Genomic DNA, 26,809 nt, shown 5'->3' with positions numbered 1-26,809 from the left:
TTATCATAAGGAGGTTATCATAATCCATAACGGACAGGGCAGAAGTCATTCTTAGAGAATAAAAACACAGCAGCAAAACATCAACCAAACATCTAGAAATGTCACACATGAAGTAAAGAAAACAAGGTCTACTTATGGAAGACTTTAAAATGGAAAGACTAGAAATAATGGAGCAGCCCAAAAGGAATTTTTGTAATATGTATGTTTTGTATCCAGGGAGATGGTAAGTAAAGATAGACATAGCTTTTTGTTTTTTTTACAGAATGTGGAAAATATAACTTTGACTAGGGTCTGACACATACGAAGCCTGCTATGAAGGTTAGCCATTATTTTCATTCACTGCAGTATTTGCTTAGTGAAGACAGAGTATTTATTTACTGCTATATTCTCTAGCACCTAGAAGCATTTCTTATATACAGTAAGACGTAAACAACCAATTTTCAGAGGAAAGGATACATTAGATAATTGCACGTGTGAAAAATTAACAGTAGGTTATTTTTTTTTTAATTTTTTTAGAGAGAGAGAGTATGCGTGTGCATGCACAAGCGAGCCGGGGGCAGGGCAGAAGCAGAGGGAAAGAGAGAGAGAATCTTAAGCAGGCTCCTCGCCCAGTGCAGAGCCCGATGCAGGGCTGGATCCCATGACCCTGGGATCATGACCTGAGGGGAAATCAAAAGTCAGATGCTCAACTGACTAAGCCACCCAGGTGTCCCAACAGTAGGTTATCAAACAAGAGTAGTGGTTATGAAATAAGAGCAAGTTTTTGTAAGAACTAACTAGATGTCTTAGATGTGAGTGGAATCATCATTGAAATAAAAGATTTACAATCAATGGATCAGAAATCAACATTGCTATGGGGGGATTGGAGGTATTGTTGGCCCTAGAAAAGGTGGAAGCATTCTCAGGAAGCCCTCAGAGAAAGAAGCATGTGCACAGCCTGGCCAACAGGGGCTGGGGGATTCTGAGGCTAGCATCTGAGTCAGGAGAACTCAGGAGTCAGGATAGGAACACAGGAGCCGAGGCCAGAGTTGAGGAAATTCGCTAGAAGCAGAAAAGTGCCAAAGTATCATGGAGCCAGAGAGGAAGTAGTATAATGAAAAGGTCTAATAGGTAAGTCTGAGGGAAGACAATCAGATGGAAAGTGTTCTAAATTTCATGTATCATTTAGGATATAGATAAAAGTATTGTTTAGCTTTACATTTTACTGTTAAATATGCACTGTAAAGTTCAATTACCAGTAAGAGATTAAAAATAGAATGTATACGGGCGCCTGGGTGGCTCAGTCAGTTACGTGTTCAAATTCAGTTCAGGTCATGACCTCACAGTTTTTGGGTTTCGGATTCTGTGTCTCCCTCTCTCTCTGCCCCTGCCCCACTCGCGCTCCGTCTCTCTCAAAAAAAAATTTTTTTTTAATTAAAAAAAAATAGAATGTGTAATTTTGAATGAGAGAAAAAATTGAGGAAGAAAAAAAAGTTAAAAAAATTTCAATCCAAAAAGAGTAAGAGGAAAGAAAAACGGGGCGGTTAGAAATTAATGGATAAAGTTGACGAGAACAACAATAAAAACTACCAAATGGACCAAAACCAGGTTTAAGGAAAAAGAGAATCACACTGGATTGAATCAATGTGTTAGTCCTGAAGGACTCACCCCAGTTCAGATCAAATAATTAACTCACAAACAAAATTACCAAAACCACTACTAGTAACATCAGTAAGTATGAACAAGAAAAAACAGATTTTGACTGACAGAAACTACAGATTTCATATCACCAAAATGGACAAATCTCAGAATCTTAATAATGAACGAAAAGAAAGTCCCAGAAGATTTCGTACACAAGTACCCTTTGAATAAGATACACAAATAGGCAAAAGTAAAACATTTACTTTAGGCATATATCCCTGCGTGTTATAAAAATTCTTAAAAACCAAATGAAAAACACAAAACCTATGACAGTTGGGTTAGAGGAACAGAGACAAAAAGGGAACATAGGGGCATATGTAAGTTATTGCGTTAAGTTCTGTTAACAACTTACTTTGGTGTCATATTCACATATGTCCACTGTATTATTGTTTAATTAAAAAAAATATATTGGCTAGAGCAATGCTGTTAAAGTGTTCATGAACCAAGGATTAAAATGAACCCAATTCGGTGTACCCAAATCCTTAAAATAAAACCTCAGGGCATGGTCCTCCCAGCTGTAGAGTAAATCAGTCACTTGTAAGATTGGACTGAAGAAGTATTTTAAATGTAGCACAAAAGAGGGGGAAAAAAGATTAAAAGCCATAAGAAAATTTAAAACATTAATAATAGAAAACCCCCTAAACTTGATATTCGTATAATTATCTTTCTAGAAGCAAACAGGAGACAGCATGAAAGATAGGCAATGCTCGGAAAAAAATAATAGCCAATTATTTCCCAGAACTAGTAGGAAAAAAACATGAGCCTTTAGGCTGACAGTGCTCACTAAGGGCCAGGAAGGAAAACAAATATAAAGTCTCACTCAAAATGCCATAAGCACAAACACAACTATAAAGAGAAGGAAAAAAAATCACAAAATCCACCAGAGAGAAAAGAAAGATTATCTTCAAAAATAAGAATGAGACTGGCATCAGACTGCTTCTCAGTACCACAGAATGTAAGAAAGCAGTGGAAAAATATTTCTAGGTCCTGGTAGAAAACAACTTTGAGCCTAGAATTCAAGGCACAGTAAAAATGCAAGAGTAAAAGTTAAATGAAGGTATTTTAATATGTTTGAGCACTTCGAAATTGTGCCATCCGTAGACTCTCACAGAAATAAACTCTTCCAATAAGAAAAGAAGTAAACACAAAAGGGAACAACATAGAGTTAAAAAAAAAATGTACTGGTAAACAATATATGAGTAGTAAGTTGAACAAATAATAATAATAATAAAACTATTTGAATAATTAGTTGACATTAAAATTCCAGATGATAGCATGGGCTATGGTGGGTTTCTGTTTTTGTTTTTTTTGAGGGGGGTGGTGGTTAGCGAGGGGAATCCAGAGTAAAAACATTCTAACAATTTTAACATCCTTAAGAGGGTGAGAAAGTAACCAGACTTTATTCGAAATGCTCATGTTTATTTATGTTTGTTAAAAATGTACAGGTGAAGGGGCGCCTGGGTGGCTCAGTCAGTTGAGCATCCAACTTCCCACTCAGGTCATGATCTCGGGGTTCATGAGTTCGAGCCCCACATCAGGCTCTCTGCTCTCAGTGCAGAACCCACTGCAGATCCTTTCTCTCTCTCTCTCTCTCTCTCTCAAAAATAAATAAACATTTAAAAAACGTACACGTAAAAATAGGAGGATGAAAATTGAAAGTATGGCTTTAAACCAATACAGGAAAAAGTAGAACAAAGAAATCTTGAACAATTCAACAAAAACACAATGGAGAAGAAAAGGAAACAATGACAAAGCACACTACAGGCATACCTCATTTTATTGTACTCTACAGATGCTGCAGTGTTTTGTTGTGTTTTGTTTTGTTTTGTTTTGTTTTGTTTTGTTTTGTTTTGTTTTGCTTTACAAGGTTTGTGGCAACCTTGGATCCGGCCAGTCTTTCAGCGCCATTTTTCCAATAGCGTTTGCTCACTTCATGTCTCTGTGTCGGGTTTTGGTGATTCTTGCAACATGGCAAACTTGTTCCTTATTATATTTGTTGTGGTGATTTATGATCAGCGGCTCTGATCTTTCACGTTACTGTTGTAATTGTTCTGGGGCACCACGAACCGTACCCACGTAAGATGGCAGAATCGATTGATAAATGCGTGTGTTCTGACTGCTCCACTGACCAACCATTCTCCCATTCTCTCTCCCTTCCCTATTCTCTGAGACACGACAGTATTGAAACTAGGCCAATTAATCATCCAACAGTGGGCTCTACGTGTTCAAATGAAAGAAGAATCACACATCTTTCACTTGAAATCGAAAGCTAGAAATGATTAAGCTCAGTGAGGAAGGCGTGTTGAAAGCTGAGACAGACTGAGAGCAGGGCCTCTTGCACCAACCAGTCAGCCATGTCATGAACACAAAGAAAACTTCTTGACGGAAGTGAAAAGTGCTACGCCCGTGAACACACAAATGATAAGAAAGGGAAACAGGCTTTTTCTGATAGGGAGAAACTTTGAGTGGTCTGGACAGAAGATCAAACCAGCCCCAACATTTCCTTAAGCCAAAGCCTCATCCAAAGTAAGGCCCTAACTCTCTTCAGTTCTGTGAATGCTGAGAGAGGTGAGGAAGCCGCAGGAGGAAAGTTTGAAGCTAGGGGAGGTTGGTTCAGGAGGATTAAGGAAAGAAGCCATCTTCCGATCAGCAAAGTGTAAGGTAAATCATCGAACGCTGATGGAGATGCTGCAGCAAGTTATCCAGAAGATCTAGCTAAGACAGTTAACGAAGGTGGTTGCCATAAGAATTTCAATATAGACAAGACAACCTTCTATTAGAAGAAGATGCCATCCAGGACTTTCAGAGCTGGAGAGAAGTCAATGCCTGGCCTCAAAGGACAGGCTGACTCTCTTGTTAGGGCTAATGCCGCTGCTGACTTGAAGTTGAAGCCAATGCTCATTCACCATTCCAAAAATCATAAGGCCCTTAAGAATGATGCTAAAATCTACTCTGCCTGTGCTCTAGAAAAGGAACATCAAAGCTTGGATGACAGCAAATCTGCTTATGAGCTGGTTTCCTGCATATCTTAAGCCCACTGTAATCATCTAATGCTCAGAAAAAAATGATCCATTCAAAATATTACTTTTCGTTGACAACGCACTTGGTTACTCAGAGCTGGTGGAGATGGACGGTGAGATAAATATTATTTTCATGTCTGCTAACACAATATCCATTCTGCAGTCCAAGGACCAAGGGGTCATTTTGACTTTCAAATCTTCTTATTGAAGAAATACATTTTATAAGGCTGCTACAGATGGTAATTCCTTTGGTGGATCTTAATGAAGTAAATTAAAAATCTTCTGGAAAGGATTCACTATTCTAGATGCCACGAAGAACATTCATGATTCATAGGAAGAGGCCAAAATATCCACATGAACAGGACTTTGGAAGCAGTTGATCCCAGCCTGCATGGATAACTTTGAGGGGTTCATGACTCCAGGGGAGGAAAGAATTGCGCATGTAATGGAAACAGCCAGAAGTGGAGCCTCAAGATGAGCCTGAATTACCACAACCTCATGATGAAACTTTAATGGGTGAGGAGGTGCTTCTGAAGGGTGAACAAAGAAAGTGGCTTCTTGAGATGGACTCTCCTCCTGGGGAAAACGCTGTGAAGATTGTTGAAATGACAACAAGGGATGTAGAATATCACATAAACTTTGTTGATCAAGCAGCAGCAGGGTTTGAGAGAATGGACTCCAATTCTCAAAGAAGTTCTACTGTGGGTGAAGTGCTAACACACAACATCCTCATGGCCTCATGACTGGAGCCAAAACGAAGAGTTGGACGCCTAACCAACTGAGCAACCCAGGCGCCCCAGCAATAAAGTCTTTTTAAATTAAGCTACCTACATTGGTTTTTCAGACATAATGTTATTTCACACCTACTACACTACCGTATAGAGTAAATACAACTTCTATACACACTGGGAAACCAAAAAATTCATTTAACTCATTTTATTGCAATATTTGCTTTATTGTGGTGGTCTCGAACCCAACCTGAAATAGCTCTAAGCTGTTCCTATACATTGAAAACACAGGAAAAAAGACACCAGACATAAGACTGAAGATCTTAATAACTGTAGCAAATGTTCATTCTGAGAGAATCTCAGAATATAAAATAGTAGGCAAAAAGAGGCTTTTATAAAATGCACATAGCTGAAGGAGAGGGGAATCTGGGAGACTGAAAACAAGGGAATGGAAAAAAGTGCAAACCAGTCAAATACTAAAAAAAAGGAGAAGGTATAATGATATTAAATCTGACAAAACAGAATCCAAGGAACACAGAGAGACATCTTATATATCAATAAATGGAAAAATGTAATAATGATAGAAATTTTTGAACTGGAATGAACCCAAATAAAGCTTAAGACATATATATAAAGCAAAACCTGATAGAAACACAAGGAGAAACAGACAAATCCATAATCATAGTGCATATCTGTCATATACTGACAGATCGAGTAGCCAAAAAAAGCAAGGATGTAGAAGATTTGAACAAAATAATGAACAAATTTGCTGTAACGATTTGTAATAGAACTTTGCATCCCTAGAAACAGGGAATGTACATTCTTCTCAGATACACAAAGACGATTCACAAAGACTGCTCTAGACACAAAGGAAGTCTCAACAAATTCCACACTATTAGTACCAAGATGGCTACATTACACAAAATAAAACTAGAAATCAACAAGAAAACAACCTCTGGGGCGCCCGGGTGGCTCAGTCGGTTAAGCGGCCGACTTTGGCTCAGGTCAGGATCTCGTGGTCCGTGAGTTCGAGCCCCGCGTCGGGCTCTGTGCTGACAGCTCAGAGCTTGGAGCCTGTTTCAGATTCTGTGTCTCCCTCTCTCTGCCCCTCCCCCGTTCATGCTCTCTCTCTGTCTCAAAAATAAATAAACGTTAAAAAAAAAAAAAGAAAAAAAAAAAGAAAACAACCTCTTCCCTCCTAACTCCATATCCCTAAGATTTTTCCCGTGTCAGTAATTAATGAGTTGAGCAGGAAAACAAAATGAAAATTGCATAATATTTAATAATGTGAAAAAATACTCTATATCAAAGCCAGTGGGATAAAGGCTGTATATGGCCCTTGGAGGAGAATTTACACACATCAAATAACTTCTTAAAAACACTACAGATTAAATAAATTGATATTTCTACAGAATATACTACAAAAGAAGTAACAAAATGAACCCAAGTAAAGCAATGGTAAGAAGTAAAGATAAAACCCCGAAATGATAATAAGCATACCAAAAAAAAAAAAAAAAAGAATGAATTAAAGCAAACCCATGCATCACTTAAAACACTAATGAAATACTTTTGTGAATATGTTAAAGAAAAGAACATTAAGTGGTAATAAGAACAACAAATAAGTTCAAAATGAAACACAAGTAAATAAATGTCTCTACAAATCAAAATATTTTTTAAGCGTATTTATTTATTTTGAAAGAGAGAGAGAGAGAGAGAGAGCTAACACTAGTGGAGGAGGGGGAGAGAGAGAGGGAGAGAGAGAGAATTAACTCCAAGCAGGCTCTGTAACTGTTAGTGCAGAGCCTCATACAGGGCTCTATCTCATGAGCACTGAGATCAAGACCTGAGCCAAGATAAAAAGTTGGCTCTTAACCAACTTAACCAACTGAGCTGTCCAGGGTGCCCCAAATCAAGATATTTTTAATTCTGGGGGTGCCTGGGTGTCTCAGTCAGTTAAGCATCCGACTTCGGCTCAGGTCATGATCTCACAGTTCCTGGGTTTGAGCCGCGCCCATGGGCTCTGAGCTGACAGCTCGGAGCCTGGAGCCTGCTTCAGATTCTCTGTCTCCGTCTCTGTCTGTCCTCCCGGGCTTATGCTGTCTCTCTCAAAAATAAATAAATACACACTTAAAAACAACAACAGAAAAGATAGTTTTAATCCTTTAAGTTGTAACAGAACATTTCAAAATTACCAAGAATCTTGAAAACTTGTATGATAGGGACAGTTTTCTAGAAAAATATAAATTACCAAAGAGAAGTAGAAAGCCTGCACACCCTAATTAGCACAAAGCATAGCTTGAAAAAAAACAAAATGCCAGCATCCCAGTGTCCCAATGTCACTGGTATCCTTCCAAGCAAGGTTGTATCACCGTAAATACGCTTAACCTGGCCCTATACTCATTTCTAGAAGTGAGGTTCTATGGACACTGAAATAAACTATGAATAGGAGTTTAATCGGCACCCAAATTTCATGCCTATAGATAATTAACTCCTGGTTGTTCTTGCAAATATGGCAGCCTTTACTAAATTTGTAGTTTTTAAAACGCTAATAACTGTAACAATGGCTGTAATACAGGAATTGTTTCCATGTCCAGTGGCATTCTTATTTGATCTCATTAACTTTATAGTTTTCTTGGCCTTGAATTGTTCGTTATTTCACAGGGAGCTTGATTCTCAGATTCCAGATTTGATAACAAATGCCTAAATTGTGTCGATGAGGAAACTGTAAGAGAATAAACTTATAGAACGAGACAGAAAAGCTCTTGCTTTTTTTTTTTTTTTCCAGGTTTTACTCCAGGGTTCTAAATGAAGGAGTGAGACAGAGACTGTGAGAGGTAAAAGTAAACTTTTAAAGCTACGGTCAATGTAAACTATTGATCCTGATCATTGCGGCGGTGGCCGGAATAATGGCTTCCCAATGACGGTGCCCCAGTCCCTAGAGCACAGAACGCGTTACCTCACATGGCAAGAGGACTTGCAGGTAGGTTAACGTTAAGAACTTCAAGGTACACAGAACGCAGGCAGGCAGGTAGACCTGAACTGTGCAGGTGGACCCAGCCTTATCACCTGAGCCCTTACAGCGCAGAGAGCTTTCCCTAGCTAGAGTCAGAGAGACTCGGGAGAAAGAAAGATCAGAGAGATCCCAAGCGTGAGAAGGGCTTGACACGTCGCCACTGTGGTTCTGAGATGTGAAGGGACCGTGCACAATAGCGGAAGAGAGATTCCTAGACGCTAAGGGCTGCCCCTGGCTGACAGCCGGCCAGCAGCTCTCAAATACTGAGGCAGCAGAATCCCACCCACAACCCAAATGTGCTGGCACAGATCCTCCCCCGGAGCCTTCCAAAAGGATTGCAGCCCTCCCATCACCTTGATTTCAGTCTTGTGGGATCCTAAGTAGAGAAACCAGCTGAGCCACAGCTGGCTGCACTGGAACCAGCTGTGTCCAGGCCTCTGACCCACAGGACCCGTGGAGATGAGAAACAACCAATCAAATGAATATTGTTTTACGTCACTGAGTTTGTGGGAATTTTTGCAGCAAGAGAAAATGAATACGACCACCAACGAAAATAACAGATACAAAGATGCAGTGATCTTACCCTCCCCCACAAAAGAGTGGGTGCTCAAATCTTCCTGAGGACTATCCCCAGGACTTAGAGGGTCATCCCCCAATATCAGACTCACCAGTATGAAGAACTTTGCGAAGCATCAGCCTTGGCTTTACTTGCGTCAGCAAGTTACGAAGAAATGAAACCATTCTTTGTTCTGCTAGCATTACACCATATGGTAATGGATCCACGTTCGCTCTTATGTGCCAGATGGCATCGGGACACCAACCGCTCACAGTGTCATCTAAAACATAGAGGTAAGCAAAAATTTAGGAATCCCTGATGTTGAAATGGGAGACAAGACATTACGTGACCGTGTGAAAGTCCGCGATTTTTTTATTTGAACTGACCATGAGCCTATTTCAGGATTTTTGTCCAATTGTGAGTCTGTGCCCTAAATTATGCCACTACTAGGCAGTGCTGAAATCATCTTCATTATCTATGACACATTACCAGTCATTAAAGCAATTTGAAATGCTGAGCCTCTCAGCCATCTGCCCTTAGAAATACCCAATTATATTATGCAACCTCCTTAGAAAATTTTGATGGCATAAGGTCTCCCCAACTTGCATCCACACCTTGATAAAAAGGCAGATTTTACCATTTCACATTTCATATTAGTTTGTATCTGACATGTTAGTTTGTATCTGACACCAGGTGTACAATTCGGAAGGTAGAAAAACTTTCTAAGAAATTCAAGCTATTCACCCACCATCAACATGAAGTCTTTGCCATAAGTCTGGCTTTTTTGAAAGGTATGTATTATTACAGATTTTTGTCATCACATGATCCTAGAGACATCATATGCAAACAGCCTAGGAATATTTTTTTAGCTGGATACTAAGTGTCTGAAGTTTTAGGTCAGACTATAAGGATGATATAAACAAACAAGTTCTGGAGATGACTTAATAGACGGAGTTGAGAATCAATGTGTTGCTCAATAATCACGAACAGGACTCAGTCCTGAACAGACTTGCAAGCCTATCCAGTCTCCGTCCATGGAGGGCTGGAGGCACCTACCCTGAGAACGTTCCATAACCCCTCTGCTGTTAGACAGGAACCTGGATTTCTGCCTCAGTAGGAGAGGGTTCCAAGCCTGTGTTAATTTGGTCCAGAACACGTTAGGTCTAGTCTAGGATTCATGCTAATCATTTGCTCATTAAGAGTTCACCTCTTCAAGGAGATGAATTGCAGAGCCGTTCTTCCTGGTGAAGAAAACTACAAGCAACATTTTCTGTTTAATCATCCCACATTACGTTTTTCTCAGGCAGCCCCTCCCCTTAGTTCGTTTTCAGTTAAAGCCTAGCTGCTTGGAATTTCTGTTCAGCACAGGGACAACCTGATAACAAAGCACAAATTAACTGGCTACAGCTTGACGTTACTCCTGGGGCAAAGGTTGTATGTATGGCAAGAAATGCTGCTGGTCAAAGTTTGTGCTTTAATTTCTTTTGAATTCCTGCAGTGAGCGGATCATCCAGCGGGCAGTTTGGCAACAAGAAAATGATGTGTTGTTACAGAACCATTCTTTCCTTTCCTGTTTAATCTCTCACTGTTCCTTAGCAGATTGGGAGAGATACCTTCTGTGGGAGAGAGAGCCTGATAAATTCTATTCATTCTTTTAAAAATAGAAAATGAATGCTTACCATGTACCAGATGATATAAGAACAAAAATACGGAAGAGTTTCTGCTGCAAATCGTATGTTCTCACAGCTTATAAGGAGACTGCATATACCTTTATAACAAGCAGAATACATTTGGAAATATCATGTCTCTCTCTCTTTCTTTTTTAACAAATTCACATGAATCATTTCTTAGGAACTAGCCCACAACTTTTGTATTTCATGATTAAAAAAAAAAATATATATATATATATACATATATATATATATATATATATATATATATATATATATCACCCATTTCCAAACACTTTCAAAGCATACAATTCCAGGCTTTATGATTTTTTTTTGTAACATACATTTTAAATAGGCTTCTATCAGAAAAGGAAACATACTTTAATCAGAATATTTTACTTTATTTTTTTACTGTTTATTTAGTTGTGAGAGAGAGAGAGAGAGAGAGAGAGACAGAGCATGAGCAGGGGAGGGGCAGAGAGACAGGGAGACACAGAATCGGAAGCAGGCTCCAGGCTCTGAGCTGTCAGCACAGAGCCCGACTCGGGGCTAGAACCCACGAGCTGTGAGATCATGACCTGAGCTGAAATCAGTCGCTTAACCCGCTGAGCCACCCAGGTGCCCCAATCAGAATATTTTAGATCAGATCGTGGGATGCGTTCCATGGAACCATGCTCTAGAAATTCCCCGTCCAATACTAGAGTAGAGTCACTAGCAATATGAGGCTATTTAAATTTAAATTCTCTAAAATTAAGAACTCAGTTCCTCAGTTGTACTAACCACATTTCAAGTGCTCAAGAGCTACATGTGGCCAGACAGCACAGAATCATGTGGTCATCACAGAGAGTTCGATTGGATAGCACATCTATAGTTGTCCCTGTAATTATCTTTATCCACAAAAGATGCTATTTTCTTGCCCCAATGTCTTAGCCTTTTTGTACAATTGTAGACTGCAAAGGATGTCCAAAAATAAATGTATCAACACTTATTATTACCCGGGCATTATTACTAATGCTTGGAAAGTTGAGGAAGATCACTCAGGGCTTTCGTCTAGATTCTGAGGTCCATGCTGGATTGAAATCCTTAGCCTTCTGGTCCCTGACAAGAGTATGTGGCTGATTGAAATCTAGGGCCGGGATGATCAGATTTTATCCACTATGACAGTGCTGACTGATTTGTAATAGCTGCTTGATTCGGGCTCCTGAGCTCAGAGAGAAAAAGTGGCTTGATGTGTTAATGATGGCTTGCAGGTCAAGAGCTGATGTCACGCTTGCTGGGCATTTTCTATCACTACAAGCATTCGCGTGCAACTAATAAGCACACGCACAGTGGGAAGATACACAGGCACCAGGAAAACAATTTCGAAGCAGGCAATGGTATGTTTCATATCCCCTGGACTACCTGAAAATCACCCTTCAGCTTTGGCTCTGTAACTTTAGAAGGAGATAGATGGAACTCCAGTGATAAAAGGAAAAACTTTAAATTACTCTCTTACACGTTCCCCAAGCCCTGAATAACCTAGCCCACCCTCTCTCCATCTTTCATAAGAGATATGAGTCCTGTCTGGACTAAGAAAAACCTCTTTGGAATGGTTCTGAGAAAGAAACTATAAAATAACCTTCCAAGAGAGTCTTTTATGGAGAAAATGAAATGTCACCTCTCCTGCAGTGGCTTAAAAAATATGTTTTCCTGAAAATCAGAAGACACACGGAAGGCTCCTTCGGGCCGCACGATTCTGCAATAGTCTCTTGAGGATTTAAGAAATACCATTTGTCATTCTTAGACCCTTGCCTGTCCCCTGCATAAATTCCTAGTGCACTCTGTCCCTAGGAGAAAAATGTATTCTTTTGCTCACAGGAAATGAAGTTTGAGATCTGCTGTAACTCCAACTTTCTACTTGGAAGGTTGAATTCTATAAAGATTTCCAAGCTTATCCATCTAAATCTCCACATTGAAAACCCTGGTTCAGCCGCTGTGAAGTTACACGGAGGTTGATCCCAGGTTGGGAGCTGTCTGAGAGCTTTGCTTCATTTTAGACTTTTGTATGGAGTTTTGGCCCTATTTCCAAAGCAAAGGAAAAAAATGCAAATCTTTTTCAGCTTTGTTAGCAATGCTCATGGCATACATTGGTTAAAACGGAAGTCTCGTTGACGAACTGATTTTTCAATAATCTGTGTAAAGTTTTGTTCTATTTTCTGGGATATCCATGAGTTGGTGGTATAAAAACAGAAGTTGGGTTTTTTTTAATTTTTTTTTTAATGTTTATTTGTGAGTGAGAGACAGAACGTGAGTGGGGGAGGGGCAGAGAGAGAGGGAAACACAGAATCTGAAGCAGGTTCCAGGCTTTGAGCTGTCAGCACAGAGCCCAACAGGGTGCTTGAACTCCTGAACCACGAGATCATGACCTGAGCCGAAGTCAGATGCTCAACTGACTGAATCCCCAGGCATCCAGAGAAGTTGTTTTTATTTTATTTTATTTTATTTTATTTTATTTTATTTTATTTTATTTTATTTTAAGATTAAAAAATCTTACTGAGGTGAAATTCACATAACATAAAATTCACCATTTTTTGTTTTATTTATTTTATTTACTTATTTATTTTTTATTTTATTTACTTTAGTTTTTTATTATTATTTACTTATTTATTTTTTAATTTGTAAGTTAGCATCAGGGCTATAATCATTTCAAGAGTAGATTCCAGTGATTCCCCAGAAGTTGCTTTTAAAGCAGACATATTAAAGGAGAAATTCTCCAAAAGCATCAATTCAGACTGGAAGAAATTGTGTCCTTTCTTATGATCAAGAGGATCACATTTATATAAAAGAGAGACTATCAATTTAAATAGGGAAAAAAAAAAAAAAAGCCTGAAGGAAAATGATTCAATTTGGTTCTTACTGAAATGTCTACTTATTAAGATTTGGGAGGAGGGGCACTAATTTGTGATTTGGCATCACAATTGTTACCAGCCTGGAAATCTTGTTTCCATTTATTCCTTAAGAAAATTCAACCATTCAACGACGAGTATACCTTTGATGACTTAAAGTATCAGGGATTCTTCTATGGTAATGTGACTGCTGGGTGACGAACCTCCTTGTACGTCGTAAGCAGGTACAAGACTGACAAAGTAACGCACAAGCCTTCCATCAGCCGGACCTTTCAGCATGCACAAAATGAGTATCAGATGATTTAAAGGTATACTTTTAAAAATTCACACTATAAGAGAAAGGAAAAGAAAATACGGAAACAAGTATTTTGTGCAATTTTATGCAACTCGTCAAAAGAGCACAGTAGTCACAGTCTTATGTGAGAAAACATCAAGGGGCACCTGGCTGGCTCAGTTCAAAGAGTGACTCTTGATCTCGGGGTAGTGAGTTCGAACCCCACATTGGTTGCAGAGATTACTTAAATAAACAAACAAAAAAAAAACTTAAAAAAAGGAAACATCAAATATAATCATAAATACAATACAGCCTCATACAGAAATATATATGTGTATATTTGTATATACATATATATACATACGTACATATGTATACATACGTATACATATATATACACATATACATATATATGGGTATACATATGAAGTTTATCTAGAACCTGGAGAATCCCCATATAAAGAGTATTTCTAACAATGTGACATATGAATATTCTAATTACTAGCCATTTGCCCAAAAAAATGTTAAAAGACAAAAATTGTAAATGAATTAACTTGGATATGAAAGTAGAATGTCCAGGTAATGACATTTATTGAGAGCTTATTAGGTGGCAGATATGATGCTAAACACTTTACACACGTTAATTCACTTGGTCCTTACAAATCAGTAAGGTACAATTAATAACTACATTTCATATATGAAAAAACTAAGGTTTATAGTGCTTTGCTAATTTGTCCACCTACACAGCTAATAGACGCTGAAGGAGATGCCAGATCTGTCTGATACTGAATCCTCTCTTTTGTGATGAATAGGTAAGAATTGTCTTACATTAACATATCAAAGCACCAGCTTATGAGGGTTAGTTTCTGCTCACTCAATTATGGTGTTTTATATATACAAATGGCTATTTCCCAAGTGCTTAAAAATACTCATTGATTTCAAGTCAATCAATGCATATTGAATGTGTACTTTGTGGTGGGCACCGTACTAAGACATCAGGACAAAAGGATGAATAAAAGGTTTTTCAGGTCCTCGAGTAGGTCAGTCCAATGGAGGAGAAAAACAAATAAACATATGTTTACAATATACCGTGCTAAATACCATGCTTTCAGGGTTCAAAGTGCTTCGGCAGAAAGAAGATGGCATTTAAAAGCCTGTTTGCAAGATTAATATTTTTAGGCAAGCTTTTTACTACATACCGTTTGTACAGAATTTTAACATAAATTTTCATAAATTCCCAAATAGGGGAGTTTTTAAGTGTTATTGTTGGTAATAGCACCATCACTGAGAGTATTGAACAAACAAGCTAAGACAGTCTAGCTACTCTGGAAGGAAATGTGTCTAAGTCACCCAACATAGGTAGTCCTTTTTGGAAAAGAAAAGTAGGTCAAACTGTGGTGAGAATTTTTCTTTTAGTCATAGGTTCATGAAAGTCTTAAGCAGCTGAATACAAACTTGCTTCTGCCCTGTGGAAATATCTAATAATATTTTGAATGTTTATGTATAAACTACAGAATATTAAAATGATATTTTATTAATGATGCTAGGAATATTTAAGATTATAATTAGCTCTCACACAGAAAGCACATTTTTTTCAACATAAATGAAATCTGACTACTGAGGAGGAGCACTCAAAAGTTGGTACCTTCTTAAGGAATTTTTAATTAAATCCTTATTATCTTCTTGTTCCAAATAAAGTGATGGTGGCTCTCAAATATTTGTTCCACCTTAAGGAATTTTTCATTAAAATGTTTTGTTATCTACTTCAGGGATTTTTAAATACGCTGTGCAAACATATTGTCATACTATCAAGAGACCCAACGCAGGATAATAAAGGACTCTCAGTTTGTACTGTGGCAACTGGTCTTTTCTTCATGGGTAGACTTCAGGACTAACCCTTCCCTGCATCTCTGTTCCCATCCACTCTGTTCCTAACTCAGTATCCCCATAAACTGCAGTCAAGCAACCAGACAGGAGACAGGGCTAAATGGCAGCCCAAATGAACGTGGCACTTAAGAAAGTCCCTTGGAGGGGCACCTGGGTGGCTCAGTTGGTTAAGCATCCGACTCTTGATTTCAGCTCAGGTCATGATCTCATGATTTGTGGTTTTGGGCCCCACATCGGGCTCTGCACTAATGGAGGGGAGCCTGCTTGGGATTCTCTCTCTCCGCGCCCCCCCCCCCCTGTCTCTCCCTCAAAATAAGTAAGTAAACTTAAATAAAAAAAAAAAAAAAAAAAAAAAGAAGCCCCTTGGAGATCAGATAAACCTCTTGATCAATGCATCCTCTCAGAGTTCTTCTAACCCCATAAAAGAGAAGATTTAGCAACCATTTTTTCACTGTAACTTATGCTTTGGAGTTGAGTCCGAAATTATACCATATACGCGAACTAACTAGAATTTAAATAAAAGCTTGAAGAAAAAAAAAAAAAGAAATAGACTTTTCCCAGAGTAATTTTATCTGTAAAATGGGAACATTAAACTTGATCATCGGTGAGATCCAGCTCTTATGTTTATGAGGTCTTGATGCCCAAGAATCAGGTAAAATATTTGTCTACCCATATGTGAAGATAGTGTGTGCTTCCTTACGCAGCCAGTATGTAATACTGGGAGTCTGAATGTCTCCTATTTTTCTAAAAGAATTACATAAATGAGCTAATAACGTAGAGGAGATTTAGAGATTAGTTGTTGAGAAGATTCCTATGACTTTCGGACCCCTGAATAAAATATTAGCAAAATGAATTACTCAAAAAAATAGTGAAGGTATGACAGAAAGCTAGTGTTTGTCAGTGAATTCATGAAGCACACGGCAAGCTAAGATTTACTGTTTGGGAAAAGCCAAGAGAGGCCCTCTTCTCACACTTTCCGACATAAATAGAAAGTATAGATGTGTAGATAGAGATATTCGTATACCCTAAACATGTCCATTGCATAAAAGGTGGGAAAAAAGATGAAACGCCTTTCAAGAGTAGTTACCTCTGAAGAGTGAAACCACAGACAATTGTTGTTTTCTTCTCTTTTTATGCATTCCCTAAATTTCCTCTTATTTATCATCAGGAAAAGATATTTTGGTACAATGGATTTGTTTCTATTAATAGACCCCTGGATGTGGTCTGCTCGAGAGTTTTAGCAAGAAGAAATGTTAAATAATTTTAGCATACAAGAATATCTATGGCCAATGTGCCTATGAGCAAGAAATATGAGAAGTTTGATCTAAATACAGAAAAGCTGAATTCAATTCACGTCGCGGATGAGGCACCAAGAACAAAAAGAAAAAAATGTATTATGCTCAAAAGTGATGGTTGGTGGCCACAGTTTATATTTCATGGCTTGCCAAGAGACTGTGTTTTGCCAACTTTGCAAGACCTACTCTTTACATGATGGGATGAACAACGAGATAAAAACTATAAATTACCAAGGAGAATTTAGGGGACATTGTTAAGGAATTAGAGTAGAATGTGGTCATTTATTTCATTTTACTATATTCAGACATTATAAAATTTTGTTGGAGAAATTTACTAAATATCTTCCCTAAAATGAAGACATTTTTTAGACCCAAAGATCCTCAGATGCCCAATTTCTTGGATCACTATTGGCTCGTAAAAGAGATCATGCTTATTGATGTGATAAAGTATCCGAACAAAACGAAATTAAAACTATGGAAATACAAAACACACGATTTGCTTTCATGAAAATATGAACGTGTCTAAACTCAACGTGGACCCCTGGATGGAGGGATCTGCATTCCTCCTTCCTCTCCATGCTGCACTCTGGGTAAATAGAATCACAGTCTCAGAAAAATTGTGGAGCTATGTTATGGAAATTAATTTGCAGTTTCAGAAGAGAGTTGTGGGAGGAAGGAAAAAAGATTAACTGCTTCTCCAATCTTCCATAAATTATGAGTGCTTGACTGGAGAGGCAGAGGCCAGTGAAACCAAAGGAAGGGGAAGGGGCTCCATAGATGATCATCCAGGGAGCTGAATGTGTCTATCATCTGGGCAATGACATGGACCCCACATCAACAGATTGCAGCACATTCTCCAAGTACGTACATCTTCTTTCAGCTGGAAACAAGTGACAAAAAGTATGTATCCAACAAAGTTTTTGAAACTTTTATCACCGAAGACCTTATCTGGAATTATCAGAAGGAGAAAGCACTCATGGGACTGGATTATTTGCAAGACATGTTACACATTTATTGACTTCAGCTAAGTATATGTTCAAATTCCAATCCCTCCCCCCGCCTTTTTTTTTTCAATATGTTTGAGTGGCTAAAACTCCAGAATAGGTAATATATTTTTTAAACACCCATTTATGCAAACCCAGTATAAATTAGATATATTTTTAATCACATTAATCCTTCTATGGCAGCCGTCACGAGCCTCATTTTTCAGATGAAATGTCTGAAATCCAAGGGTGAAGTGATGTAGGGTCTTACTACAGATTGCAGGTGGGAGAATTGAAATGCAAATCTATCTTCTGGTTGTAAAATGGTAACTTTCACATATAGCATGCATCCTTCTCCAAAAAGTTCAAGTTTTATCTTTCTTCTCTTTAACTCATGACAGTTTCTTATTACACTGGATTATTATCAGGATCTCCACTTATCTATTTATACATCATGTTCATTGTTCCTATCTTATGCAGAATAGTACAAAACGTTGTTCAATGACTTTTTTTTTTTTTTTGGCACGACTAGGAATGCTTTACATGATTTTTCTCTTCCAGTTTAAAGTATGAGAATTATTTTAAATACCTCAAAATATTAAACCATTCTTAAGTTACTGGTGTGGATACTGTGCGGTCAAGGTGCTTTTTCTCTTAATATGTTGTTGGATTCAATTTGTTTATAGTTTATCTAGAATGTTTGCATTTATTCATAAGTGAATCAGCCCATAGCTTTACTATGTTATTATGCAATGTTTGGTTTCCAATGTTCACTTTAAGAAAAAAGCATTTGTCTATACTTTATAACACTTCAAACAATTGTGGAATCATGTATTCCTTAAATTGGGGGCAAGAATTCACCCACCAACGTAAGAAAAAGAAAAAACAGAAGAAGTAGAGCTTCCTACATCTAAAGACTGTGAGTCTTGTCTTTAATGAGCAAACTTCCAGATGGATCTGAACCATGAAACTTCTGCCTTAACCTCTCCACCTAAACTGAGGAGTCGACTTAACTCCAAGGGGACAAGAGCCACTAAGAAGGAACCGTACCTCTCCAAATGGAGGGACCAGGGTGTGTGCATCTCAGCGCTAGAAATTCCAGACAATTTGCCAAACTGCTAAATACCACCTGCCTCTGTAAACACACGTTGCTTTTCATACACAACATGTTCCAGGTACAAGGCAGCTCTCTACCAAGGACCCAGGCGCTGTGATTTTCTGACTTTGCCCTTTCCACATGTTAGCAAGCTGCCACAGCAGTCCCGGCTGCCACAGGCTCACATGACAATATCCAGAGAGGAAGGAAGGTATTTCTTCCCCCATGTCTACTCTATTAGGTAAAACATTTTCCAAGAGCTCTTAGTAGACATCCCCTCCTGTCCCTTTTACCAGGAAATGTATCTTGTGTCCATGTCATAGATGCAACGGAGATGAGAACACAAGTACAAGGCATTTTCAGCATCTGTTGTAGGAGTTTGCTCTCTCAGCAAAGCAAGAAATGAAGGAGAAAGAGCTGTTCTGAAGGCCATCAACACTTTGGTCACAGGAGAATAGGGGACGATGGGCGCCCAGGTAAGACCCATTGGGGATGAGAGGAAAGAGCAACAAAGAAGGGAGTATTGGGCTACAAAACACAAGCATGTTCATGTCCCAGGGCTGAGAATTACAGAGGAAAGTGTAGTTGTCTTTCAGTATTGTGCATGGGCTGGGCTTTGAATACATTTTGAATTTTCCCATAAGGTTGAATGGATGGAAAAGGTAAGGTCAATAAGGTCTGCATGTACTCAGGGCAGCCCAGGATAGGAATATTTGAGAGCACATCTTATTTTTCTGACATTGAACTCAAAGAACATAGCAGTTAACTTTTACCACCATCCCGGTGGTGATCAAAGACCAGGCAGGGCGAAGCCTGGACACTGTAGTAGTTCAATCATTGTTACGCCCACATGGGATATTTTAGGTATGGGACCTCAGGCTGTTACGGGGACTCACGCTGTCCTATATCCCTCTTCATTTTGTTAATCCACTAATACTATCTTTCATCACAGGGATGACAATGCCTGGCGTATGGGAATAGAGATTATTTATTGCGGAAGGAAAAGAGATCTGTCTCCAATATGGCAAAATAAAGAGTAGCAACTCCTTATCATTCTTTGTGTTAAGTGTGTTACTGAGGCTTACCTCATCAGTGTTTAATCGGCTTCCTTCCTATTTTTCTCTCCACGAAGCCAGAGAGGTACATATTAAACACAGGAGTTTTTGACAGCTTCCTCTTCCCTAGGGCAGCTTGCTCAACTAATAATAACTAAGATATCTTTTGACAAGTGCAGCTAAGAGCTGGTAAAGCTTAGTCAATCTACATCGCCTTGTTGGCACTTCCTTTCCATTTTAGACCTGCCTTACCTTGAATAATGGAAACTGAACAATGGCCGCAGAAGCCATAAAATCCAAGAGAGATAGTGGGTGAAATCGGGCAAGGAGGGTTAGTGGGGATGAATGCAAAACCATACTCATATTGATCAAGGGAAGGAAAATACTTTTTCCAACTGCAATTGCGGCTGAAACCCATAAATTAGATGATTGAAGTAATAAGACACGTGAAATGGCTTTTAAGTCCACTACCTACTCTGTGTAATAAATTTCAAATGACATCGAGGCTTTTAGTGGAGAGAATGATTTATTGCCATCTGCAAGAAGGAAGCTTTCAGGGATTATCTCTAACGTGGCAAAACACTATTCCAAATTTCACAAAATTAGCAAAGCTTAGTGAAGCTTGGTGACTGAACTGACAAGCAAGCTCAGAAAGAAATGTTTAATGGAACAAAAATAACTGCAAACACGCGCTCTCACATACCAATACTTAGGCGTGTATTATCTCCTCAAAAGAAATCCAAATTTAATGTTAAAGGAAGACGTTTAATTTTTTATTAAAAAAACATTCCTGAGAATATTTGATTTGGTTTTTGATTATTTTTACTATGCGCACATATCCCCAAAAGAACATAGAAAAGTATAAATATATTCCAACTTGCTTTCATGGTGGAAGGGCCAAAATCCTAAGTTGACTGAACTTTTCTTGCCTCAGGGAACACCCTTCATTCAAAAAAAAGCTGACAGAGTTTAATGAACTACCTGAACAAGGCATAGAAGGGACAACTGAGGAAGTAACTTTCCATAGCCATCTCTTTTTTGTTTTTTTTTAAGTTCATTTATTTATGTTGAGGAAGAGAGAGAGTGCACACGTGCACTCATGGGGAGGGGCAGAGAGAGAATCCCAAGCGGACTCCATGCTTGCAGGGCAGAGCCCAGCCCAATGCAGGGCTTGAACTCATGAACCGTGAGATCGTGACCTGAGCCAAAATCAAGAGTCAGATGCTTAACCTCCTGAGCCACCCAGGTGCCCCACATATCCATCTTTTAAAAAAATTTGCAGTTAGGCAACTTAGGTAAAATCTGAGAGGTTCGTACAAAAGCGTATGATTAGCGGCCGAGCAAACAGCCTGACAGGAAGTGATAGAGAAATCTGAGGATTGGGACAGGAAGTGACCAGAATGACGCCAGGAAGTCTGAGACCTGGAAAGACTTCCTGGATCTGGGATCTATGGCCACTTTCCTCTTGCCCATCTAATCCTTTTGTCCCGGCAGCGTTGCAAAGAATCAGAAAGTTGGGGATCCGGAAGCAGGACTTCGGTGCAGGCAATAGGCTCTCACTGCCAGAATTCTCGGATTCCAGATAGGCAATATTGGAGTTTTCTTTTTCCTTTCCTCCTGGTCTAGGATGAGCAGCACTGGGCTTTCAAGAGGGGCGACATCAGCCTGGCAAACATTGTGTCCCCTCCAGTGCCACTCTTTCCCTTTCTTTACCCACAGTCCCCTCACTTTCTGAGGACGTGTACTCAGTCCTGGCTGAGACAGAATTGGCAGCCGTGCATTAACCATTTGTTGAACCTCTTTGTTTTCCCTCCACATCACCTATTTTACTACCACAGAGACTCAGATTTCATTATCTCGGCTGTCAAGACTACAGTCTAAGAAAGGAAATGTTTTGGATATTAACGCAGCCTCTTATTCCCCCTCTAAATTGAACCGAACTGTGTTCCAATTTTTAATGATTTCTCCATTACTGCAAGATAGAAAAATAGCAAAAAAAAAAAGAAAAAAAAAGTGCTTCTCAGTTACATAATTAAAAAGAGTATCTTCCTTAGATAATTTTCAAGTTGCCAATCTAAGAACCGTACATGGCCTAATTGTTAACAAGTGGTACGATGGGACAAATAACTAAAGTGGGGGTGAATCATACAGTGTGATTATGTGTTTTTGTCCAACTCCTCCTCATAGAAGCAAACTATTCCTACAAATGATAACTGGTAATTAAAAGTCACAAAACACATCATGTTTGAGGTAGCCAGTGTCTCTGGATATGCCAAGGCATTCTCTCCCACTGATTAATTACTAAAATATTGTGTCTCAGGATACCTGGGTGACTCATTTGATTAAGTGCCCGACTCTTGATTTCAGCTCAGGTCATGTTCTCACAGTTCACAAGACTGAGCCCCGCGTCAGGCTCTGTGCTAACAGCACGGAGTCTGCTTGAAATTCTCTCCCTGTCTCTCTCTCTCTTTCTCTGTCTGCCCCTCCCCCACTTTCTCTCTCTCTCTGAAAATAAATAAACATTAAAAAATAAATAAATAAGGGGCGCCTGGGTGGCTCAGTCAGTTGAGCTTCTGACTTAGGCTCAGGTCATGATCTCATGGTATGTGAGTTTGAGCCCTGCATCGGGCTCTGTGCTGACAGCTCGGAGCCTGGAGCCTGCTTCAGATTCTGTGTCTCCCTCTCTCTCTGACCCTCCCCTGTTCATGCTCTGTCTCTCTCTCCGTCTCAAAAATAAATACACACTAAAAAAAAATTTTTAAACAAACAAATAAATAAAATGTATCTCACAGATGTATGATATGAGTATCAAGCAAATCACTTCTTTCCAACATTTCCATTTGCACTAAATCTGGATGAAGAGAAGTAATCCTCTCCATAAGTAATAAAATATTCTTCAAGAAAGTAGACCCATCATTTTAGAAATGTGGAGAAGTATTTCAGTCAGGGATGAGCTCCCCAAACCCTGTGATTTGAATTCAGAAAGCAATTAGTAACTACGTGTTCTCTCAGTTTCCGAGTTAACAGAAAGACCTGTGTCCAAGAATACTGGAATCTCACCACAGACACTATTCGAAAATAATATTATTCATTGAAAAGTAGTTCTTTCTCAGAACCCATTTGGTCTAACTATCTACTGCTGTGTAACGAAGCACTCTCCAAACCTAGTGACATAAAAATAGTGACCATGTTCTCACGGCCACGGAGTCTGTAGGTCAGGATTTTGAGCAGAGCACACTGGGGAAGGCTTGTCTCTGCTCCAAAGCATCCTGGGTCTCTGCTTGAAGACTCAAGTGGGTTGAGAGTGACTCAATCGTTGGGGACTGGACTCATCTGGAATCTTCTTCACTCACATAACTGGTGCCTGAGCTCAGCTAGGGCTGCTGACCAGCATGCCTGCAGATAGTCTCTCCACATGGCCCTGTCTTACCCCAGTATGGCCCCTGGGCCTCAGAAAAAGCCCTCTGAGATGGAACATCTGGTAAACAGGAGATCAAGGCAGACATTGCTCAGCCTTTTCTGGCCCAGCCTCAGATCATATAGTATCTCTTCCACTAAATCCTGTTCTTTGCAAGTGAGTCCCAAAGGCCAGCCCAGTTTCAAAGGAAGAGCAATGAGACTTTGTCTTTGATGGGGGAGTGGCAAGGTCACATTGCTGAAGAGCCTGAGGGATGGGAGATGTCGTGGCCATCTTAGGAAAAGTCAATCTGTCACACTATCCAAGGAGGAGGGTGGGATTTAAAATTCATTTAGCATCTTTTACATGCCATTCTTTATTTTTTCTAATGTTTATTTATGTTTGAGAGAGAGAGACAGAGACAGAGAGAGAGAGAGAGAGTGTGTGTGTGTGAGTGGGGGAGGGGCAGAGAGGGAGATACAGAATCCAAAGCAGGCTCCAGGCTCCCAGCTGTCAGAACCCGACACGGGGCTCGAACCCAAGAACCACGAGATCATGACCTGAGCCGACATTGGGGGCTTAACCAACTGAGGCATCCAGGTGCCCCAAAAGCTTCTGACTTCAAAAAAACAAATGTTTCATTATTATTTGAGATTCTATATGTTGAGTAGGCAGTTCTGATATTGGCTGGACCTGTAGTGGTCTGAGAACTCGGTTGATCTGGAACCACCAAGAGGGCTCCCATGGCTGGCCCCAGATGCTGGTTTTTAGCTGGGAGCTCAGATGGTCAGCTGACTACAACATCTACAGAGAACCTCTCCCAGCGACTCAAGCATCCCACAGCATGGGGGCTGGGTTCTGAGAGGCAGTATCCCAGAGCAAGCATCCCCAGAGACAATAAATGAAAGCTGCCAGCCCTCACAAAACTTGACTCAGAATTGCCACAGTCCGATATCAGCCGTATTCAACTGGTTAAGCCGTCACAGCACCTTTGAGATTCTAGAGTGGAGAAAAGCAGTTTCACTCTCAAAGGGGAGCAGTCAAGAATGGATAGTGAGAAAGAAAACACAAATAGAAACTATTTTGGTACAACTTCTGTTCGTGAACAGTTAGGCTCATCAGACACAACATAGTTGGTTAAGCAAAGCTCAAGGCAAAAGTTCTGAACTCTTGATTCAGTGTTCAGTAACTTTAAACCCATTTCTGGGTGGCTCAGTTGGTTGAGCATCGACTCTTGATTTCACCTCAGGTCATGATCCCAGAGTTGTGGCTCAGTGTGGAGCCTGCTTAAGATTCTCTCTCTCCCAGGGCGGTTAGGCATCCAACTTGGCTCAGGTCATGATCTCACAGTTTGTGAGTTCCAGCCCCACGTCGGGCTCTGTGCTGACAGCTCGGAGCCTGGAGCCTGCTTCGGATTCTGTGTCTTCCTCTCTCTCTGCTCCTCCCCCACTCATTCTCTCTCTCTCTCTCTCTCTCTCTCTCTCTCTCAAAAATAAACATTAAAAAAAAATTTCTCTTCCTCTGCCCCTCTCCCCTGCTCATGTGCTCTCTCTCTTTCTCTAAACTTAAAAAAAAAAGGGAAACCTGATCTTCCCCAGTTGTCAGTAGGTCAGGGTGCCCTACAAAAGGGATTTGTATCATTTCTTTGTGAAGTACTTGAGACAACCCAACTTAAGAGTGCAAGTTGGTTACACATATGCCAGCTACCATCCTAAACAACTGCCCCCTTATTTTATCCAATGCAAATTGAAAAAAAAAAGTTGCATGGGAAAAGGATCATGATGTTAGTTAAAAAGAGAGAGGGTTATAAACTTGTATTTATACCATCATTCTGATACTGCTTTTGCTTGTATGTTTTTCAAAGTGTTGGCATTTAATGCAATAGTATATGAAGGTTCAAGTTCACTATCTTCTGCTGCTCCTAGAGGCAGCGTACTGTATATCCTTGGGGATGGTTTCCAGAGATTAAATGTCAAGACTGGAGCTTCTGAGCTCCTGGGAAGCTAAATGCTCTGTGGCTGGTCCGAGGACCTGGGACCTGGCCATCTTAAACATGGAGTTGCCCAGGTGAGCCTTCGAATGTCGTGATACAAACAAGCGAGAAAGAACGCCTGGGTATTTACGAGGGTCAGAGCCAGGGTGTCCGCTCCGAAGGGCTGGAAGAGTGGGAGGTTCTTCAGAATTTCGAGAAAAGCATGAGAAGGTTGACAATACGTCCAGGGAGGGAGTGTAGGTTGCAAGTTTAAGTCTAATGGAAGAGCAAGCCGCAGGTGGAGGGGCGTTTGCATGGGGTATGTGGGAGGCCCCTGGGGGCATTAAGCTCCACGGGTCTGAAAACCATAGCAGGTCCAGGGATGGGACAGGGCAAGAGGCAGAGGGGAGCACGGTCTCTAAATAAACTGAAGAACGGAGGCTCTTCCTGATTTCCTGGATGGCAGGATGTTGCCGTTCTGTGCCAGCCTAAGGAAAGAGAGAGAAGAGGCTGAAAATAACTAAGACTGGATTTCAGCCCCAATGAATGAGAATAGAGCTGGACAAAATTTGATTGTACCCAGTATTAAGAAATGTGAGTTGACTTTTAGCTGAAGAGCAATTCAGACCTTTCCTTCCTTCCTTCCTTTCTTTTTCTTTCTTTCTTTCCTGTCTTTCTTTTTCTTTTTCTTTTTCTTCTTCTTCTTCTTCTTCTTCTTCTTCTTCTTCTTCTTCTTCTTCTCTTCTTTTTCTCTATCTCTCTCTGTCTCTCTCTCTTTCTCTGTCACACACACACACACAAACACACGCAAGGAATAGAAGAAAAACATACTATAACTATTAACAATCATGATTTATATGCTGTTAAATGATGGCTGACATTGTTACATTTTTCAGGGTTTTTCCTTCTTGTTTTCTTTCTTTTTTTTTTTTTTTTGGCAGTGACCACATATTAATTGCAAAATTGCAAAAGGATAGGACAAAATAGAACCTAATTAGATGACAAGCAAAAACCTAAAGTGTATTCTACTCCCCAGTAATCCCCCTTGATCCAGGACCAGGCACATGGCTCTACGCGAGGTCCAAGGAAATGAGTTTCTAGACAGAGCAGCATGACCGTAGCCAAAACAGTCAAAGTAGAGAAGAACTTCCCACCCAGTGTTGACAATCGCAGCCAGCGGCTCTTACTCAGCATGCTTACTTTCTGCTCTCACTACTGTCAACGGATAGAAGATTACTCTGGTACTGACTCCACAAATAGGGCTTTACTCTTATTCCAGTGAAATTAAGCTTTCTATG

General features: G+C 39.8%; 1 long non-coding RNA gene across 2 annotated transcripts in view; it reads right to left on the bottom strand.

Moving 5' to 3' along the window:
- The window catches only part of LOC121020342 (uncharacterized), a 210,141-nt gene that overhangs the window by 108,780 nt on the left and 74,552 nt on the right, over window positions 1-26,809 (bottom strand). Inside the window, exons 1-2 of one of the 2 annotated variants that reach the window (XR_005786081.1) lie at window positions 13,696-13,976; window positions 9,110-9,277 (exon numbers count right to left, since the gene is read on the bottom strand). This is a non-coding gene — a long non-coding RNA (uncharacterized LOC121020342). Of the gene's footprint in view, window positions 1-9,109; window positions 9,278-13,695; window positions 13,977-26,809 lie in introns of those variants that run through there. The other variant, XR_005786080.1, reaches the window with a different exon arrangement.

This window comes from Herpailurus yagouaroundi, unplaced genomic scaffold (genome assembly GCF_014898765.1).
Source record: "Herpailurus yagouaroundi ecotype Mexico unplaced genomic scaffold, PumYag 250, whole genome shotgun sequence".
Lineage (NCBI taxonomy): Eukaryota > Metazoa > Chordata > Mammalia > Carnivora > Felidae > Herpailurus > Herpailurus yagouaroundi.
This window is presented reverse-complemented; position numbering and strand designations above follow the sequence as displayed.